At 39.4% G+C, this 21,235-nt stretch overlaps 1 long non-coding RNA gene across 2 annotated transcripts; it reads right to left on the reverse strand.

Annotated features, from left to right (window-relative positions):
• Positions 1 to 18,853: 18,853 nt before the first annotated feature.
• Positions 18,854 to 21,020, reverse strand: LOC132629355 (uncharacterized). Of its 2 annotated transcripts, none has more exons than XR_009578201.1 (3): positions 20,869 to 21,020; positions 20,593 to 20,782; positions 18,854 to 19,080 (listed from the first exon to the last, which is right to left on the reverse strand). It is a non-coding gene; the product is annotated as an uncharacterized LOC132629355 (long non-coding RNA). The 2 variants fall into 2 exon arrangements; XR_009578200.1 differs by having other exon boundaries at positions 20,593 to 20,788.
• Positions 21,021 to 21,235: the final 215 nt, after the last annotated feature.

Below are 21,235 nucleotides of genomic sequence, written 5' to 3' on the forward strand. Positions count from 1 at the left end.
AGCCAAGAAAATCCTTGCTTACGGTATTGGAGCTGATGAGTATAATCGTATCTCGCCATGTCAGTCTGCAAAGGTGATCTGGGATGCTCTTCAAACTGCTCATGAGGGAACAAGTCTTGTAAAGCAGTCCAAAATAGACATGCTTACCACAGAGTATGAACTCTTTAAGATGAAGAATGGTGAATCCATTCATGACATACATATCAGATTCACCTCCACAATCAATGAACTCTATTCTCTTGGTGAAATTATTCCTACCCAACAAACTGGTTCATAAGCTAGTTAGTGTTTTTCCTAGTTCATGGAAAAGAAAAGTCAATGCTATTACTGAAGCTAAGGACTTACAAACACTGACCATTGATGAGCTAATTAGAATTCTCAAAACTTATGAGCTAAAAAAAAGCAAGATCAGGAAAGAAGGGATTCAAAGAAAGAAAGGAACTTGGTTCTCAAAGTTTCTGCTAAAAGTGACTCTAGTGATGATGAATCAGACATGGCTTATCTCACTCGAAGGTTTCAAAAGATGATTCAGAAAAATGGTGGTTTCCAAATAAAGGAAAACACAAGAAAAAATCGTAGAGGAAATGACTGTTGTCACAAGTGTGGGAAACCTGAACATTTCATCAGATAATGTCCTCTTCACAAGCAAGACTACTACAAGAAAAACACAGAAAAGACATCAGAGAGGAACCAGGTCCCTGACATGAAGTTCAAAAGAAGAGAAGCTGCTGACAACTTGGTGAAATAGGCTCTGGCAGCCTGGGGAGATTCTTCAAGTGAATCTGAAGATGAAGATGATCAAGGAGATGCCTCCTTGATGGCTTTTGATGATGGACCTTTGAGATATGAATCAATCTTTGCACTAATGTCTAAATCTGATGCTGATGATGACAATGAAGAGGATGAGGTAAATTTTCTAGATGTTCAAAAAAACTTGAAAATTACTCTCAGGAAAAATTGATGTCATTAGCAAGTGTATTAATTGATGCATATCATAGTCTCATTGAAGAAAAGAGTGCTCTAGCTAAAGAAATTGGTAAATTAGAACAAGAGAGGGATGACATGGCAGTGTCCATTGTAGATTTGGAGGAACAGGTTGATGAAGTAACTAGAGAAAACTCTTTGCTATAAAATAAAATGAAAAAAATAGATGGATACTCCTCCTAAAGGAAAAGAGCAGGATAGTAAGATTTAACTTGAGCTTGAAAGCAAGCTTGAGAGAACCAAAATGAGTGTTATTACTGAGTTAGAAAAGAATAAGTAGCTTTAAGAAAATTTGAAAATGGTAAAAATTAAGCTTGATAAGTCACTTCAATGGACCGGGCCCTTTAACGTAATTGCTTCTATGTACAAGAGTAATGGAAGAGGTAGGAAAGGCATTGGGTTTCAAAAGGCCAATGCCCCGTATAATCCCCATAGCAAGTATGTCACTATGACTGAAAATTGATTGTGTTCTCATTTTATTCAGATTGTCTATTATAAAGAAACATGCAAAGCCAAATTTCAATCTCTGCAGAAAAATAAGAATTTCATTGAAAAGAAATCCAGAGTTGAGGAACCTAGTCCCCAGAAAAAGAAAACTGTTTCACCTGCATGGACTAAAAGAAGCTTAATTTATTTGTTCTATCATTATAAGAGACCCAAGATGGAGTTCCTAAATCTAATCAATGACTCTGTTTGCAGGCTGGAGTGAGTGGAGGCAATCAAAAATAGTACATGGATAGTGGCTGATCGTTGCATATGACCGGAAGAATGGACAATTTCTTCTCACTCAAGTCCTTCCAAGAAGGGAGTATGTCCTTTGGAAATAGCAAGAAAGGATATATTCTTGGTGTTGGCAAAATTTGCAAGACACTCTCTCATGCAATTGAAAATGTGTACCACGTAAATGGCTTGAAGTATAGCTTGTTGAGTGTGTCTCAAATCTGTAATAAGGGAAATGAAGTAAAGGTCTTGACCTGTTCTTGCACTATCACCAACATCAAATCTGGTGAAGTGGTGTTTATAGAAAAAAGTTTCAAGAATATCTATGTGGAAGATTTTGATTCATTAAATGGTTGTGATTTGATATGCCCCTGTGCCATGGCTGATGATGCTGAACTATGGCACAGACGGCTGGGACATGCAAGCTTTTCTTTGCTGAACAAGCTTATAGTGAATGACCTGGTTCATGGGCTGTCAAAGACCAAGTTCAAAGATCACAAGGCATGTGATGCATGCATAAGAGAGAAGCAATTCAGATCCTCTTTCAAACCAAAGAAAGAAGTGAGTACCTCAAGGTCACTTGATATTCTTCATATGGATCTTTGTGGGCCAATGAGAATTCCAAGCAGAAAAGGAAATAAGTATATGTTTGTGATGGTTGATGACTACTCCAGATTCACTTGGACCTTGTTTCTAAGAACCAAGGATGAAACATTCCCTGTGTTCGTTGCATTTGTGAAACAAATTGAAGTGAAACTGGGTAATCACATTGTGAGTATCAGATCTAATCATGGCACTGAATTTGAAAATGCCAAGTTTGATGAATTCTGTGCTGAAACTGGTATAAGTCACAACTTTTCTGCTCTAAGAACACCTCAACAAAATGGTATTGTGGAAAGGAAAAACAAAACACTTGGAGATATGGCTAGAATAATGTTGATAGCTAGTGGTGTGTCAAAGAGATTTTAGGTTGTAGCTGTCAATATTGCCTGTCACTTGATTAACAGGTGCATGATTAGGTCCCTGCTTGAGAAAACTCTTATGAACTACTCAATGGGAGAAAACCCAAGCTTACTTACCTAAGATATTTTTGGTGCAAATGCTTTGTTCTCAATAATGGTGAAGAGCCTTTGGGGAAGTTTGATGCTAAAAGTGATGAAGGATCTTCTTTGGTTATTTTTCTCAGAGAAAGGCTTACAATGTCTACAACAGGAGAACTTAATGTGTAGAAGAAAGTGTGCATGTAATCTTTGACGAATAAAATGAATTAGGTGATAAAGGGACACATGTTGATGAAGCTGAAAATGGGGATTTTCTAAAGTTCCTGATGAAGCCATAGAAATCTCGAATGGAAAGACTGAATTGATGAGCCAAGTCAAGCAGAGCAATGAAGAAGATTCAGCAGAATCTCCAAAAGGTACACAGGAACCTGGTCCCTTCATCACTCCACTCGAAGCTGAGCATCGGGTAGCTGATGTTGTATCAGGTACCCCTGAGGCTCGATAGACCAATCATGAAAGTCAAGCCTCTGATGAAGTCAATGATGGATCCAACATGGAGGAACCTGGTCCTTTGAATCTTGAAGTGCAAGTATCAAATTGGAAGCATAAGAGATCTCTTCCACTGCAAAATGTAATCACTCCCTTAGATTCTGGTATTCAAACTAGTTCCAGGGCAAGAAATATGTTTGCCTTCTCAGCTTTCCTGTATCAAATGGAACCAAAGAATATCGAGGAAGCATTAAGCGATGTTGACTAAATAGCTGCTATGCAAGAAGAGCTCCATCAATTTAAGAGAAACAAAGTATGATGTCGGGTCCCTATGCCTTCAGAAAGAACATCGATTGGAACCAGGTGAGTGTTTCACAACAAGCTTGATGAATTTGGAAACACAACAAGAAATAACGCAAGGATAGTGGTTCAAGGCTACAAACAAGAAGAAGGGATAGACTATGATGAGACCTTTTCTCCTGTTACAAGAATGGAAACAATCAGGATACTTATTGCTTTTGCATCTTATATGGAGTTCAAATTGTTCCAAATAAATATTAAAAGTGTCTTTCTAAATGGATATCTTAAAGTGGATGTTTTTGTCAAGCAACCTCCTGGTTTTGAAGATCATGAGCATCATAAGCATGTTTACAAGCTAGACAAAGCACTGTATGGTTTAAAGCAGGATCCTCGGACTTGATATGAGAGACTGTCAAAATTCCTTCTTGAAAATGGCTACACAAGAGAGAAAATTAACAACTCTTTATTTCTGAAGAAAAGAGCGAGAAGTCTATTGATTGTGCAACTCTATGTTGATGATATCATTTTTAATGCCACAAATGACTCCCTGTGTGAAGAATTTGCAAAGCTCATGGGCAGTGAATTTGAAATGAGCATGATGGGTGAGTTAAACTTCTTTCTTGGGCTACAAGTGAAGTAAACCCTAAGAGGAACCATGATCAATCAACAAAAGTACATCAAGGAGTCACTTAAGAGATTTGAGATGGAAAATGCTAAGACCATTGATACACCCATAGCCACTGCTACTCGGCTAGACATGGATAAACCTAGTTCTCCTGTAAATGAAATCATGTACAACGGTATCATTGGGTCTCTACTATATTTGACTGCTAGCAGACCTAACATTGTGTTTACTATCTTCAATCGATTCTAAAAAAATCTCATTTGAAGGCTGCAAAAAGAATTCTGAGGTACCTCAAAGGAACTCTGGACCTAGTCCTCTTCTATCCGTCAGGAGATAATTTTGACTTGGTTTGATATGCTGATCCTGATTATGTTCGATATTTAGTGGATAGAAAAAGAATATCTGGAATGACACATTTTTTGGGATCATGCTTGATCTCATGGGGTACAAAGAAATAAAATTTTGTGGCTCTTTCTACTGTAGAAGCTGAATATGTAGTTGCTGCCTCTTGTTGCGCTCAATTGCTCTGGATCAAACAACAACTTGAGGATTTTGGTGTGCTTACTGATTGTGTACCCTTGTTGTGTGATAATACAAGTGCACTTAATATGGCAAAAAATCCAGTGCAACACAAGAGAACCAAGCACATTGATGTTAGGCACAATTTCCTAAGGGATAATTTGATTTGCATGAAGTTCTGAAAAACAGAGGACCAGGTAGCAGAAATCTTCACTAAGGCACTAAGCAAGGAGCACTTTGAAAGAAATCGCTTGGAATTGGGGTTAACCAAGCTTAACTAGTTGCCTCTTTACAAGTTCCCTCTATGATTGGATATGCTAAGAGAATAGGTACAATACTAAAAAGTGTTTTCTTGTGGCATCTAACTCAGTTCTATACTGTTACAGGTATACACGCATAGCAGTTTCAGGATAACACAAGTATAGCTGACATTGCATTACTCAGAGATTTTGCCTTCACTTTAAAAAATTGTCAAGGAACCTGGTTCCTGTGACACTGGTTAGTAGTCTTTTTTAGTACTTGTGTGTTTTTAAACCACCTAGAGTGCCATGTCATTAATTCTTTTCCCGCCTCTAATTTTTTAATCATCACATCCACTCTGAAACGATCCGAGAAATGAAAAGCCTTTTCTTTATACCCAATCATAATCGGTTTCTTGTATACCTTATTCCTTCAAAGTTTCAATCTTTACTCCGATTCAACTCCTAAAGCAAAAAAAATCTTTTATTCTCTTTCTCTCTCTGATTCTTTGATCTATTTGTCATCTTCGTTCAAAGTCGAGAAATGTCTCAATAATCACCACCCAACTCACCCAAACCAAACACAACTGTGTCCTCTCCAAAATCCCCAAACACATCTAAACAAAACCCACCAACATCACCCATAAAATCTCCAATACCCACTTCTGTCTCAGCCTTACCCTCTCTTTCTTCTCCAGTTCCTCTGCGTTGTCGTAAAAACCAAACTCCTAATAAATTTATGCTTGAGACTCCTTCTACCACCCTTGTGGATAAATCCTCAACTGTTGCACTCGAACAAAGGGAAACTCCGATCGAAATAAGGGAGAAAACTGTAGAAATAGATAGTGAGTTGGTAGAGCCAAATTCCTTTGATGTTGCTGACAAGGAACAAGGAAAGGGTGTCCAATTGACTAAGTAACCAAGTAATACTACTCTTCCCGTTGATAATATTTTTGATAGTTCTGACAAAGGATATTCTGAGTTCTCCGTCGACCATCTGTTTGATGGAAGTCTTGGTGAGAGAGAAAAGAGAGGAGTAATATTTTGGAAAGTGAGGTAGCTGAAATAGTGTCTGGGTTTGTTGAATCTATGAGTAGATTACATAGTGAAAAAACAGGTGAGGGAACTGGTTCTCTAACTTAGGGGGAATCGGTGATTGAGCAAGAAAAATGGGAACTTGAAAGGGAATTGCTCCCTTGACCCAAGGCGAGTCTGAATCTCTTGTGTTTAAGACTACTCCTATCTGGGATGGGACACTAGGTTCCCTGAGTGTTTCTACTATAAATGTGCCTCTAGGAAAGTTGAATACAGGTAAGGAATCTGGTCTTACTACTCTTTCAAAGGATGATGTGGATGATGAAGGAATACCTTTGAATCTTGTCTATAAAAAAAAAATACCTAGGTCCACACCGAAGGATGGACCAAAAAAACATATTGTACATAAGGTCCCAACAACCAGGCAAAATCATAAAGCCCTTTTGGATTCTGCTCTACAGGCCAACAAGGAGAAAAGCTCCTTGAAGAAAAAGAAACGTTTGGTGAAAAATTTTGTTGGTTGATGAGGAAGATGTGGTGACTATTGATGATAAAGAGAAAGATGAAGTAGAGGAGTCTGTACTTGTGAGAAAAAATAAATGGCGAAAAGAAATTTTGCAGTAAGTGATGGACCTGATGATGAGGTTGACAAGGCTGAGAAAAAAAAAGAGTGAGCCTTGCCCACTCCAGAAGAAAAAAGGATGTTTGGATAAGGAACTGGTTCCTTATCAAAGAAGCAAAAGAAGGAACCGACTGAGTGGTAGAGGAAAGAGACTCTGAAGTCTCAAAAGGTGTTGCTTGGCAGTATCTTTGATCTTGATATTGCAGAGAACCCTGGAATGAAGGAACTTCTTGCGAGATGTAACGACCTGCTTGGTCGTTATAGTTTTTTTTGGCATTTTTAACTTTCCCCGAGCCTGTTTAGCTCACATTTTACCCCAAGGGACTGTTGACATGTTTCCCGAGGTGTTTAGATTTGATTTGGGCTTTTTGGGAAAATTGGGCTTAAAGCGAAAAAAAATTGACTCAAAGTTGACTTTTGGATAAACGGACCCTTTTTGAAAATTCATCGATTCTGAGAGGTCGGATGGTCTTTTATAAATAATGCGTATATTTGGTTCGGTTCCCAATGCACTCGGGTACATTTTGGGACTTGGGTTGGGAAATTGATGTTGAGGTATCGGGGGTTGACTCAGTCAACTAGACCTCCGTTAGGAATTTCGAGGCCACGAGTGCGTTCGCATCGTGTTTTTATGTGTGTGTGGGTATGTGGCATGTGAGCAGATGGCCTCGGGTTGTAGTTGGAATTTTGAGATTGAGATTGTGATTATTTGGGGAAATTCTGGTTTAGGTACCCGCTATAGCGGCACCACTATAGCGGTTGCCAGGTCGCTGAAGTGACCAAGTGTATTTGTGGGTTGACCATCGTGGCAGTCTGAGTGTCCATCGAGGAGGGACCACCACAGCGGTCCCGTTGCCGCAGAAGCGGTATCGGGCTGATTATTTCGTTAACTGAGTATTAAAAGCCCTAAGGACCTCTCCTTATTATTTCGACTTTAGAGTTTTTGAGAGCTTTTCAAGGTGATTCTTGAGGGAAACTCTTGGTGGTAAGTTCTTCTATTTCCTTTACTATTCCATCATCCTTAATCACCTTAGAATCCCATTATCATGATAGTTCATTAAGTATTTGATGATTTAAAAGAGGTTTCAATGAGTTCTTCTTTTTAGGCTTCTAAATCAGGATTTATTAGTTGGGCTAACTCTAGTAAGAAGGGAATTGATGATTAGAACCTATTGTTGCGTGAGTTATTCTTAATTAGTGGCTAAATTATGGGATTGGAGGTTAGGGTTTATACCCCAATTTGAAGGTTTTGCCTAGAATCCGAATTTGAGTAAATTGTCATTCTTTCTAGCTTGATATTGATGGCAATTGATCACCTAGAGCTTTAATTTCATGTTGAGACATTTAGATTCCTAATTTCACTCTCCTAGTTCATAAACCCCTCTTCCATAGGTTAAGGATTTGGGTCGCGAAAAGAAGTAGAACTTGATTAATGTTCTTCTTACTAGTACTTGTTGTTTGTACTGATCTACACTTGCTGCATTATTTTATGAATGCAGAGTATCAGGAGGGATCGACTTCAACTCATCGTGGCTGACTGTTCGAGGATTTGCTAATTCGAGTCTTTCAGGGTGAGCATGGGGATGTTCGCTGCCAGAAGATTCCTCTATCTACTATATCTTTATTTCTGTTCTAAGACATATGTTTGAGCCTATTGATGTATTTTTATTGCTTAGACTTGTAGTATCTAGTTAGATGCTCTTGTATGGTTAGACCAGATTTTGGGGTGGTTTGATGTATTTCCTTATTTTCACATTTTCTTATATCATTATCGTCAGACTTACGTAATTCTATCTCTTCCTCTTATTTATCTATTTAGTTCATGTTTTTAAGATTATTGGAATAAGGGTTCGCTTACCGAGGTGGGAAAGGTAGGTGCCCGCGCAACTTAGCGAAATTGGACCGTGACAAGTTGGTGTCAGAGCCCTATATTACTCGGTCTACAATACAAGAGCGTGTCTAGTACAGTCTCGTGAATCGGTACGATGAGCTCCGTACTTATCTACGAGAGGGTATAGGACATTTAGGAAAACTTCACTTTCTTTCCTTCTTTTGTGCTACTTTATTCTAATTGGTATCTTGAACAATCAAATTGATATCTGACTGTTATCTCTTCTATCACAGATGGTGAGGATTCGAGCTAGAGGACGCGGTAGAGCTAAAGGCTGCGGGGCTGCCCCAGCCAGGAGCAAGGATTCTGCGGTAGGGCAGCAGCGTTAGAGGCCTCTATCTCCAGAGCCTGAGGTTCAGCAGGTTCGAGAGTAGGCCGCTGAGGATGATGTGGCTCCAGCACAGGTACACTTCGAAGCCACTTCAGAGTAGATGATGCAGGTTACTATGGCTTGTGTTCTACTCCACTTAGATGCCCAGTAGGCTGTTGCTGGTGTACTTCTCCGAGTGGAGGATCGCAGACTAGAGTTGGGGCGCAGACCACTGTGTAGAGACCAACTCATGTAGATTACCCTGTTGCGGCCATGGCTCCATATATGGATGCAGTTCCAGCCTCGGGAGATGATCTTAGACCCGTGACGGACCCTATTATGACTTTGACTGATTAGGATCTAGCTAGGAGGTTTAGAAAGTTTGAGCTGTCGAGATTCTCGGGTATTTTTGGAGAGGATGCATATGAGTTCATCTTGAACATGTACGAGTTGTTACATAGGATAGGGATCGTAGAGTCTCATGGAGTTGACTATGTGTCCTATAAGTTTCACGGAGATGTGAAGATTTGGTGGTATTTTATTGCTTGCAGACGTGAGGGTTCTCCTCCACTGACCTGGATATAGTTCCATCGGGCCTTCCTTGAAAAGTATGTGCCCCGGGCTTTGAGAGAGGCACGTAGGGATAAGTTTCTACATCTGCAGGAGAGGGGATTGTCTGTGGAGGCCTATGTTTCTCGTTACTTGCATTTGGCTCGTTACTCAGCTCGTTTGATACCCACTGAGCCTGACAAGATTCGACGCTTTATTAGTGGGCTCATTGGTTCTCTTTAGATTTCTTACCTTCAGCTTGAGGCCATGGGGCCTTCCTTCCAGTCCATCGTTGGGCATGCTTCTTTAGTCGAGGCCGCTAAGGCCCGTGCATTTGGAGGGGGTAGTGAGAAGAGACAACGACAGTTTGGGAGTTATGGTGTTTCCAGCTCGAGGGGCGCCGGTCAGTCTTTTAGGCCGTATCAGCCCTATCTTAGCCGTCCTGTGCATTCGGCTTTGCAGGCTTCCTCTAGTGGAGCACCAAAGCAGAGAGCTCATGAGAGCTCGTTTTCTCGACCAACAGACAGGGTTGTTCCAGTCGGGTCTTCCGCTTCAGTCTATCAGCCTCCACCTTCTAAGGCTTATTTTACGTGTGGAGGATTTAGATATTACTCGGGATTGTCTGCAACCCAGGCAGGGTTATCAGCCCCAGAGGACTCTAGTATCTTTAGGTAGCCGAGGTGGTGCTTCTTCGAGGGGCGGCGCTCATAAGGCCGCGGTGGTCATCAGGGTTCTAGTGATGGATCTCAGGCTGGTAGAGGTGGGTCACAGAGTTCGAGAGGTAAATCACAATCTGGATGTGTTGGGGCCCAGAGTTAAGCATTCCTCGATAGACCCGAGGTGAATGCCTCCGATGCTTTCATAGCAGGTACCATTTCTTTCCGACATAGAGCAGTATCTGTATTATTTGATCCTGGATCTACTTATTTGTATGTGCCCGCATATCATGCCGTTGATTGGAATTTGCCTTGTGATAGCATAGTTGTACCTGTTCATGTATCTACTCCAGTCGGAGATTCTGTTGTGGTTGATCGAGTTTATCGGTCGTGTTTGGTTACTTTTATGGGTTATGACACTTGGGTAGATTTGATGATTCTTGATATGGTAGAGTTTGATATTATTTTGGGTATGAACTGGCTTTCTCCTTATCATCCGATCTTGGACTGTCATGCCAAAGACAGTCACTTTAGCCACACCAGGCATTCCTAGACTTGAGTGGATGGGTACTCCTAACCCTGCTCTATCTAAGATTATTTCCTTCATTCAGGCGAAGAAATTAGTCAATAAGGGGTTTCTTGCTTATCTGACTCATGTGCGTGACATTACCGTTGCATCTCCACCCCTTGAGTCCATTCCCATTGTGAGCAAATTCGTGGAGGTATTCCCGATCAGTTTGCTGGGTATGCCACGCGATCGCGACATTGACTTCTGTATTGACTTGGATCCGGGCACTCGCCCTATTTCTATTCTGCTATATCGGATGGCACCTGCCGAGTTGAGAGAGCTTAAGGAGCAATTATAGGATTTATTAAGCAAGGGGTTCATTTGACTGAGTGTCTCCCTTTGGGGTGCTCCTGTGTTGTTTGTGAAGAAGAAAGATGGATCTATGAGGACGTGCATTGATTATCGTGCTTCGTATTGATGATTTATTTGACCAGCTTCAAGGTGCTTCAGTGTTCTCGAAGGTTGACTTGCATTCAGGCTACCACTAGCTGAGGATCAGGGCTGAGGATATTCCGAAAATAGATTTTCGAATGAGATATGGGCATTATGAGTTTCTGGTGATGCCATTCGGGCTTACCAATGCCCCTGCTGCATTCATGACTTTGATTAATGACATATTTAGGCCATTCCTTAATTCCTTTGTGATTGTGTTTATTGATGATGTCCTAGTGTATTCCAAGACTAGAGAGGAGCATGAGGGCCATCTTCGTACTGTACTTGGGTTGTTGAAGAAGAAAATCTTGTTTGCCAGGTTTTCAAAGTGCGAGTTTTAGTTGGAGTCTGTGGCATTCTTAGGCCATGTTGTGTCTAAGGATGGGATCATGGTTGATCCTCAGAAGATTAAGGCTGTGAGGGATTGGGTGAGGCTCACTACTATGATCGAGATCTGTAGTTTCGTGGGCTTGGCCAGCTACTACAGTCGATTTGTGAAGGGTTTTGCTTCTATTTCTTCGTCGTTGACCAGATTAACTCAGAAAGATGTTCCCTTCCAGTGGTCAGATGATTGTGAGGAGAGCTTTCAAAAGCTCAAGACTCTTTTGACTTCAGCCCCAGCCTAGCATTACCCGGGAAGGGTAAGGATTTCGCAGTTTCTTGTGATGCATCCCGTGTGGGTTTAGGTGCTATATTGATGCAGGAGGGTAGAGTCATAACTTATGCGTCCCGCCAGTTGAAGATCCATGAGAAAAATTACCCTACCCATGATTTGGATTTGTTGGCCGTGGTCTTTTCCTTGAAGATTTGGAGGCATTACTTGTATGGTATCTATTGTGAGGTTTTCACCGATCATCGTAGCCTTCAGCACGTGTTTACCTAAAGAGATCTTAATTCCAGGAACGCCGATGGATGGAGCTCCTGATGGACCATGACATCTCTATTCTTTATCATCCAGGGAAAGCCAATGTTATTGCTGATGCCTTGAGTCTCAAGGCCATGAGTATGGGGAGTTTAGCTCATTTGATCCTTTCCGAGCGTCCGTCGGCCATGGAGGTATAGACTCTAGCCAACAGTTTTGATCGTCTTGGTATTTCAGCCCTAGGCAGAGTTTTAGCTTGTGTTGAGGCGAGATCATCCTTGTTAGATAAGATCAGAAATCATCAATTTGAGGATGCCCAGTTGAGCAAGATCCAAGATAGGGTCCTAAGGGGTGAGGCCAAAGAGGCCATGATTGATTCTGAGGGTATTTTGAGGATTAAGGGGTGCTTGTGCATGCCTCGTGTTGGTGACTTGATTCATTTGATTTTGACTGAGGCCCACAACTCTCCATATTCAATTCATTCGGGACCGGCTAAGATGTATCGTGATTTGAGGAAGCACTATTAGTGGCGTCGTATGAAGAAGGATATAGCCGATTTTGTGGCTAAGTGTGGTAATTGTTAGCAAGTTAAGTATGAGCACCAGCGACCTGGCGGTGTAATTGGTATCTGATGTAATGACCTGCTTGGTCGTTATAGTTTTTTCGGCATTTTGACCTTTTCCCGAGCTTATTTAGCTCACATTTGACCCGAATGGACTGCTGATATGCTTCCCGAGGTCTTTAGATTTGAGTTGGGTGACTTTTTATGAAAATTGAGCTTAAAGCGAAAAAGAGTTGACTCAAAGTTGACTTTTGGGTAAACAAACCCTTTTTGAAAATCCGTCTATTCCGAGAGGTCCGGATGGTCTTTTTGAACTGGTGTGTATATTCAGTTTGGTTCCCAATGCACTCGGGTGCATTTTGGGCCTTGAGTTGGGAAATTGATGCTGAGGTATCAGGGGTTGACTTGATCAACCTCTGTTGGGAAATTTTAGGCCCCGGATGTGTTCGCAACGTGTTTTTATATGTGCCTGGGTATGTGCCATGTGAGAAGATGGCCTCGGGTTATAGTTGGGATTTTGAGATTGAGATTGTGATTATTTGGGGAAATTCTGGTTTTGGTGTCCGCTATGGCGGCACCAGTACCGCATCAGCGGCACCGCTATAGCGGTTGCCAGGCCGCTAAAGCGGCCAAGTGCATTTGTGGGTTAACCATCATCGCAGCCTGAGTGGTCGTCGAGGCGGGACCGCCGTTGCCGCAGAAGCGGTATCGGGCTGATTATTTCATTTACTGAGTATTAAAAGCCCTAAGTCCCTCATTCCTTATTATTTTGACTTTAGAGTTTTTAAGAGCTTTTCAAGGTAATTCTTAGGGGAAACTCTTAGTGGTAAGTTCTTCTATTTCCTTTACTATTCCATTGCCCTTAATCACCTTAGAATCCCTTTATCATGATAGTTCATTAAGTATTTGATGATTTAAAAGAAGGTTCAATGAGTTGTTCTTTCTAGGCTTCAGGCATGGAATTGATGATTAGAACCTATTATTGCATGAGTCTTCCTAATTAGTGGATAAATTATGGGATTGGAGGTTAGGGTTTGTACCCCAATTTGAGGGTTTTGCCTAAAATCCGAATTTGAGTAAATTGTTGGTCTTTCTAGCTTGATATTGATGGCAATTGATCACCTAGAGCTTTAATTTCATGTTGAGACATTTAGATTCCTAATTTCACTCTCCTAGTTCATAAACCCCTCTTCTATAGGTTGAGGATTTGGGTCGTGAATAGAAGCAGAGTTTGATTGATGTTCTTCTTGATTCTAATTCCATGTTTTGGATATGTTAGACTTTCATTATCTCCAGGCTCAAAGAAAAGGGAAGACTAAGGAGTGATTGTTGGAGACCTTGTTGTTCGGCCTTCCAGGTAGGTTACGGTTTATCTTATGGTAAGACTTCGATTAGCGAAACGTATGTTTAGATGATATTGTCAGAGAATGGATGTAAGCCTTCGAGTACGAAGTTGATACTGAGATGAGAATGTTGATTCATTGTGGCTTATTGTGTAGCCTTACTGTTGATGTTACTTGTGTGCCATGTGTGGTACTGTTTCAGATTATATTGGTTGTTGATATCACATTTCATCATATTCATGTGCATTTCCATGAGACATTAATATTTGCATGGTTCTGGTACTGATTATGATATATGAGAGAGTGTAGCCTCCGAGCTTTCTGTCGGAGAGCGTAAAAGAGAGATGAGTGTTCGTTGCTCGAGGTTTCTTGCCGGGAACGATGGATTGTCCGATGCTCGAGGTCTTTGCCGGGATCGTGAGAGTGCGCTCGTGATCTGAGGTTAGATTCCGAAGCGAGTGGTACATGGACTTCGTGGGTCTCCCATGAGTCATGATCGCCGAGACGTGGAGTCATTCCGTCCGGGACATGTTGTACAAAGCTGCATATGCATTGCATTTATCCAACATACATTATTGCATTGCATTGTATCTTGGTTTCTGTTGGTTGTTATGATACTACTGTGATATACTGATTCGAATTGCTATACTGAGACTTGGCACGGTTGGGTTTAGATGCTACAACATAGGTGATGACTTGTACCGTGGATATAGCTTATTGTTGACTTGTACTTGTTGGTTTATGTGTTTATCTTACTTTGTCGTCTTTATATACGTTAGCTAGTCTTAGTCGGCCTATGATACCTACCAGTACTTGTTGTCTATACTGACCTGCGCTTGCTGCATTCTTTTATGAATGCAGAGTATCAGGAGGGATCGACTTTTACTCATCGTGGCTGACTGTTCGAGGATTTGCTGATTCGAGTCTTTTAGGGTGAGCATGAGACGTTCCCTGCCCGAAGATTCCTCTATCTACTATATCTTTATTTTCGTTCTAAGACATATGTTTGAGACTACTGATGTATTTTTATTGTTCAAATTTGTAGTATCTGGTTAGATGCTCTTGTATGGTTAGACCAGATTCTGGGGTGTTTAATGTATTTCCTTATTTCCGCATTTTCTTAGATCATTATCGTCAGACTTATGTAATTCTATCTCTTCCGCTTATTTATTTATTTATTTATTTATTTATTTATTTAATTCATGTTTTTAAGATTGTTGGAATAAGGGTTCGCTTACCGGGGTAGGAAAGGTAGGTGCCTGCGTGACTTAGCGAAATTGGGTCGTGACATAGTTCAATTCCAGAAATGGAATCATCTATTTGTCCCTCCAATTCCCAGTGTTTTTGAAGAAGAAGTTTCCAACTTCTATGCAAACTTAATTGCAACTGATGGTGATACTCTAATGTTGTATGTGAATGGGACTGAGTTTACTCTTGATAAGGATATGCTTGGGAAAACTCTTAATGTGCCTACTGATTGTCTGAAAACTGTTAAGGGAAGTGCTTCTTCACCTAAGTTCATAAACTTTATTGTAAAGCCAGAAGGCACTGTGTTTGGGACAAGGGTTTTTAAGAAGCAACTTAAGCCTGAATATCAACTTTTGTTTGAGTTGGTCACTAAGGTGCTGCATCCCAGGGCTGAAAGAAGGACAAGTGCAAACATTCCTAGTTTGGTTCTTATTGAGACCTTGGCTAATTTCACCCCGATCAACTTGACAACTTTTATGATAGAGTATAACCTGAAGGTTGTTGCTATAAAGGATGGTAGACAAGGGCTGCCTTATGAAGCAACTGGTCCATAACAAGAGGACTTCAAATGAGAGGATGGACAAGCTCTTTAAATCTCTGGCTCCTTAAGCTCTTCCCTCTTAGGCCTTTCGTCTCCTAAGTCCCTATTGCCTTAAGCCTTCTTATTGCCTTTGAATTTCTGCCCCTTTTGAATCCTGTCTCTTAATGGTGTTGGTACTTTTGGTTGTTTGATAATTGCATTATGTACTGTTAAAACTACTAAGTTATTTTGCTTTGATCAACATTAGGCATTTTCTCTGTCCTTGTGCAATGTTATTTAACTTATTTGTTACTATTATTATGCATGTTATGTTATCACAGTGGCTATGAGATAATGTTGCTGAACTTTTTTTTTCTTGTGCTTCTCTTTTAACTCTTTTCAATGATGTCAAAAGGGGGAAGTTATTCAGGGGGTTAGTTGATAAGGTTAGGCTAATTGATACATGTTGTTGCTGCTGTTGCTGTTAATATGTTGTTGTGTTGAAAGATATGTCTGATTCTCAGGAGGAACAAGTAGGAATCTGGTTCTCAGGGGGGGAATATCAATTATGGGTTTGTCATCATCAAAAAGGGGGAAATTGATAAGTTATGCTATTTCGTGTTTTGATGATTGTCAAAACACACTTAAGAAACCAGATAGGGACCGGATACGATCAGGTCCCCTAGTCATTGCAGGGTTAACTCTACAGCTATAAAGCTGCTGCACAGTACCGACTGGCAGCAGTGCAGTTACAGTTTACTAGAGGCCAAAACTACATGAAATGTCTTTTTCATATCATCTCACATGCCCCCCCCCCCCCCCCCCCCCCCACCCCCATATAAACAACATGTTACAAGTGTAACCTAACACTTTGCAAATCGAAAAATCATTTATCCCAAGTGATAGCCGCCACTGCTCTCCAGGTGCTTTCAAGAACAAAGCTTTGATAAACACAAGGATCAGTCCTCAATCATTGAAGATGTCTTAAGTCCTTAGGTTTATTGATTCTTTGTATTTTGTTCCTTAGGTTTATTGATTCTTTGTATTTTGTTCTTTATTTGTATTCCTACACTACTTTCAAGGAGTGTCATGGTAGTGTCATAGTAGGACAGGTTGTCAACCTTTTCAGTTGTTTACTAGGCTAGAGTTAGTCTAGGTGTGTTCTTTGCAATAGTTATTGTGAAGGTCTTACAATAGAGTTGTTGTAAGGGGGAAGGGATTAAGAGTTTAATTCCTAGTTTACAGTAGATTGTAATATGAAGTTGCTCATTTATAGTGAAGTTTGGGAAATCCTACTCCGGTAGGTCGTGGTTTTTAATCACTTGATCAAGGAGTTTTCTACGTAAATATCTTGTGTTATTTACTTTCTGTTTTACTCGAGGAAATAGATAGAAAACCTGGTTCTACCCTGTTGGTGGAATCGTATACTCTTAATTCCTAGGTTACAGTAGATTGTAATATGAAGTTGCTCATTTATAGTGAAGTTTGGGAAATCCTACTCCGGTAGGTCGTGATTTTTAATCACTTGAGCAAGGAGTTTTCCACGTAAATATCTTGTATTATTTACTTTCTGTTTTACTCTAGGAAACAGATAGAGAACCTGGTTCTACCTTGTTGGTGGACTCGTATATTCTACCAATGATCAACTGGAATAAGCCTAGAGATTATACTTGGAAGCTCCCCATAGATGGGAGCTTCATGGCCAATCAAAGAAAAGTTGGGGCACGAGCTATTGTTAGGAAAAGAGAAATGGTCGTATACGTTGGTGCAATTTGCATCTCCAGTACGTTTCTCAACTAACAGCTATTCTAAGGTCCAATCAGCCTTACAAGGGATTGAGTTGTGCTGGGATAACAATTTCACAAATTTGATCCTAGAGCTTGACTCACTTCTGGTGGTTAATATGATTCTTGGCAAATCATGTAATATTTCATGGAGATGCCAAAGAGACCTTGCTACTTACAACACAAAGTTCAGAATCACAATATCACTGTCCGACACTGTTTTAGAGAAGGCAATGAGGTAACTGACCTTCTTTCTAAACATGCAAACTCACTCACAGACTAGTTATCTTCCTCAATGAAAGAGATCTACCAATAGAAATCAGAGGAGCAATAAGAATTGATATAATGCAATTCCTGCCTTCAGGATCAAAGCAAAAATGCGTTCCGAATGGCACTTTGATCCTCCTTAATTGTTGAGATCTTAAGGCTAATGCTATCCCTATTGATGGCACTGAAATCTTATTTTTGCGCAGTGTTTTTCACAAGCAATCCTTAGACTTAGCGTTTGTAATAATTTCTTTTGTTCATTTTCTTTTAGATGTGTTTGGTTTTATGCAGAGGCGAATCCAGGATTTTAAGAGGATAGGTTCACCATTAGCTATGGGTTTTTTTAAAAAAAAAAAATCTTTTGCCTTGGGTTCATTTTTAATTTTTTTTTTAAAAGAAACACGCTTTTTACTTTTGGGTAATTAGAATTATAGAAGTAAAAGAATTAGAATAATATAAAAAGGAAAGTTAAAAGGGTGCTTTAGAAAATAAAAGCATAAAACGTGCACGAGCTCGGGTTCGATCTCGAGACCTTGAGGAAATAAACACAACGCCTAACCAGTGCACCACTCAACCTGGTTTGACCATCTATTCCTTTAGTTGATATTAGATGTATTTTCAGAATTATACACATAATATATTGAGTTTAGTCGAGTGACGCATGTGGTCCGGCCCTTCCCCAGACCCCGCGCATAGCGGGAGCTTAGTGTACCGGGCTGCCCTGATTGAGTCAAGTGACACATGTGTTCACGTGAACCAATTTGATACATAAATTCACCTCTTGTTTTATGTCCCCCTTTATGTAACTTGTTTTATTTATATATGAGGAAGGGAATAATGCCTAACCCCCCCCCCCCCCCCCTCCCCCCAAACATCAAGTCAGGCCAGCATAGACTGGGGGAATGGATTTAAACAGAAAAAACAAAGTAGTGTGAATATAATGGTCATGTTATGGTTATGGGTGTCAAGTGGGCCGGGCCGGGTCATTTTAACGTGGGCCACAAGTGGGCCGGGCCGAGCCCATCCCCTAATAAAACCCACCTAATCCAGTCCCTTACACCTCTTAGTGGGCTTGGGCCGGACCGGCCCACTTTACACCCTTAGTTATGGTCGTGTGCCTGCCTCGTTTGTACCTTCATGTATATAGAGAACTATCAAATTGCCATCATAAGCGTCTTGAACCGAGTGATATATACATTATGGTAATCACTTATATATTGGGATTAATTGTCTTTATTATATATAGCATGAGAATAATTTTTTAAAGAGTAATAACCATTAGACAGGCTGAAGGGAAAATAATCCAAACAAGATAATTTGAGACATATTACTCCACGTAATTGGTATCGAATTCACATTTATTCATTATCAAGTTACATGGACAGAGAAACTTAAGTACTTCATATTTAGGTAATATAAGGAACTATAAGTCCCAACTTTTCATTCTTCTTCTTCTTTTTTTTTTTTCGCCCCTCTCAAATCTCAAGACATAGTAGAAAATCAGAGATCAAAACATAACTCTCGTTTGAAGTTGATGCTCTGTCTGTCAAGTACCTACACAAAGGTAGAACAAGAGATGATCATTTGAGATAATTTTGATCAATGTCCTAGAAAGATCTACGTACAGTCAAACTTCTCTATAAGAACCTTCCTCTATAATAATATTTTATTACAATGGCTAAACTTTTTTGACGACTTCTCATGTTAGATTATATTATATATTCCCAATAACAACATTCATTGTAACAATACAAAATTTTCTAGACTTAATGATGATGTAATAGAGAAGGTTGGTTGAAGATCAGACAATATAACTATTAAATGTGATAAAATGTGACAACATAAACTAAAAATAACATGGAAACGAATTATTATCGAAAAGAATCTATGGTATCTCAGAACTCAGAAGTACGTAATGCTGTTTAAATTAAGAATAAAACATAATATAGAAGCAAATTATCTGTAAATTAAAGGTAATGTATACCTACACGTTGAAATTAAGAATTGGTACTTGTTATATGTCTTCTTTCAGATTCTAGTTTAGAAACTTGTATGTTTGTTGAAAGATAAGAGAGAATCTCTAACTTTTGAAAACCTTTAATCTGCCTCAAGACAACAATTAGTATTGGAATATCTGAACTAAAATGGTGATTAAACGGCAATAGAACATAAAGACAGATTTATTATTTGAAGTTTATGAGATCTTATATCGAGTTATAGTTAACATACAATAATAATTGGTTCACAATCAAATACTTAGATATTCAATGAATTTCTTAATACATATACATGATCTGGAAAATGTTTTGAATTGATCATGTGAACCATATATAACGTGCTAGATTCACCCCTGATAGAAGATTTATATAGTCAACTCTAACTAATTTAGAGCCTTACAGGTAGTGTACATATAATTGATTGGTATTAATTGCTTTTGCCTTAAATAACTGAGCTTTACTCGCAAGTACAAAATTAGAGTATACAAACAATGAAACGGGAGACCTAGCTATTACGCATGAAGACTTTGCGATGGAAAAAATTTACTCAATCTGTTTCATTTTATACGACAATCGTTCATTTTTAGCATGTTTCAACAATTTTGTATATCAGAAATTTTTTATCTTTGAACACTCACTTTACTCTTAATGACATTTTTTAATAGTGACAAGATGTCATGACATGTTTAAGACTATAAATTACTTTTAATATGTGCGAAAAGTCTGCTTTCCCCAAATTAAATTTCATGTTTAGTAAAATACCACTATATAAAATGAATTAGAGAGAGTACATACATATAGTGCTATTAACTTATTCAACACTTTAGAATAACACCACACTTGATATGAATTAATAAATCCACTTAATACATATATAGATAATTTATCCAGAATTCTGGCTCCACCCGACATATCTTTATAGCGACAAAAATGTATCATGACATATTTAAGATTACAAATTCTTAAGAGTACTTTTGATATGTGCGAAAAATGTCTTTTTCTTCTTCTTAAACTTCATATTTAACGACATACCGCTATATATAATCAAACAAAGAGAGCATAAACTTACTCTAGCACTTTGGAATAACACCACACTTGAAGAGATCAGCAATGAAAATTTGTCCAAACAAAGAAGCCCAACAGTATCGTTCGTTGTGTATAGCGGTACTGAGTGCTTTACAGCAATTTTGATTCTCAACAGCAGCATTGCAGTGAACTAAAGCTGCCTGCAAGGGGCTAACAAAATCGCCGTACCCTGTCTGTATCTTAAAAAAATATAATGACTTCAATACTAAAAATCATAAATATTAAACTTATAAAATATAAATCCTGAATTCGTCCCTACCTTCGAGATGCCACCATTCCCTGTCTGTGCAAAGGCTCCATGTAGGAGACTAGAAGCTAAAACAACACTAACCAACAAAATGGCTAAACTTAAACCCCTAATATTTGCCATCTCTTCTTAAACTTTTTTCTAAAAATTTCTCCTAAAGATTTAAGACTTAAGTTCTTCGTATGTACAAGTAGTAGTATATATAATGAGAGATTGAGCTTTATGGAAAGACGAGAGTTGACGAAATCAGGAAGTAATTAATGCATGCATGGATCTCGAGAAGGGGTCGGCAATTCTATGAACTTTTGTTTCGTTAAAAAAAAATGAAGGAATTCAAGAATGGTGAAGGAACTTAGAAAGTATTAAGGTAATTTTAAAT

This window comes from Lycium barbarum, chromosome 2, assembly GCF_019175385.1.
Source record: "Lycium barbarum isolate Lr01 chromosome 2, ASM1917538v2, whole genome shotgun sequence".
NCBI classification, from domain to species: Eukaryota; Viridiplantae; Streptophyta; class Magnoliopsida; order Solanales; family Solanaceae; genus Lycium; species Lycium barbarum.